Source organism: Fukomys damarensis, unplaced genomic scaffold, assembly GCF_012274545.1.
Source record: "Fukomys damarensis isolate Sample0158 unplaced genomic scaffold, DMR_v1.0_HiC HiC_scaffold_16, whole genome shotgun sequence".
Taxonomy (NCBI): Eukaryota; Metazoa; Chordata; class Mammalia; order Rodentia; family Bathyergidae; genus Fukomys; species Fukomys damarensis.
The window spans coordinates 21,700,516-21,701,713 of NW_022900928.1; positions in this window are offsets into that span (position 1 = coordinate 21,700,516).

A 1,198-nucleotide genomic window follows, 5' to 3' on the forward strand; every position below is an offset into this window, starting at 1 on the left:
TCTCTTTTTTCTCTCTCTCTCTCTCTCTCTCTCTCTCTCTCTCTCTCTCTCTCTCCCTCTCTCCCTTTTCTTTCTTGTGTGTGTGGGATGGACAGAGTTTTGTTATGTTATTCAGGCTGTCCTTGAACTCACTATGCAGCCCAGGCTGGCCCTAAACTCCCAGCGATCCTCCTGCCTCAGCCTCCATAATGCTGGGATTACAGGTGTGCACCACCATGCCCCACAGCCCATACCTCTTTCATAGGAGCTCAGCCTCTGGCTTTGCCTCAACCTTTGCTATAGTCCCAAACAGCATTTCAAAGCAACCCCTCCTACTTCTGAAAACCATCTTCAAACTGTTCCCTAAGATAGTCGCACTTTAGCTGACCTTGTCTCTTAAATTTTTATCCAAATATTTCTCCCTGACTCAGGCTCCAAGGGAGAATGCTCACTCTCAAACTTCTTGGGCTCAGCATCTTTGAAGAAAGTCCTACTCAAAAGGCGCTCAGGTGATATTTTTCCAAGAACACCTCAAGTCCTAATTTAAAGAATATGTACCAAGATGGAAAAGGTTCAATGGAGAAAAATTCTGAACATATGAGATTCATGTTTGGGTGGCGTCTTTGTGGGCACTCCTTTCCTTAGCTTTTTTTTTTTCTTTTTTTTCCCCCCCTTAATTTTGGCATTTGGCGCTGGCCAAAGTCCTCCAGGAAATAGGTAGATCTGGATTTCTTACTTGAGTGCAAGTAGAGGGGAGAAAGCTCCTCGAGTGCTGCCTGGGGTGGGGGGTATCAATTGACCTGCCGAGTTCCCTTGTGAAGTTCCCTTGAAGCCTGGACATGCAGTAGGCACAGCGGGTGTGCTGCTGACCCCTCCTAGCAGGGAAAGTGAGCCACGCTTTGATGCCCCTCTTCTGCATGGCTCCAAGGAGTGTGGCCCTGGAAGTGTCTGTGTGCCTCTCGGAGGCCACCGTTTTCTTGTGTGACTTGGGGAGACTCACATATCCCTAGTTCCCTTCTGCTCCCAGAGTAGAGCAATCTGAGTTTTCTTTGGGGCATTAAAGTTGGAGCATTAACGCTTTTCTGGGGAATTAGGAGATGTGCCTGTTTTCAAGGCCCCTTCTGCACCCCTCCTGGGGAATGCATCCCCTGGAGGTGCTCATCCACCCATGAAATCTTTATCTTCCCATAACATCTTTCATTATTTCCGCAGTGAAATG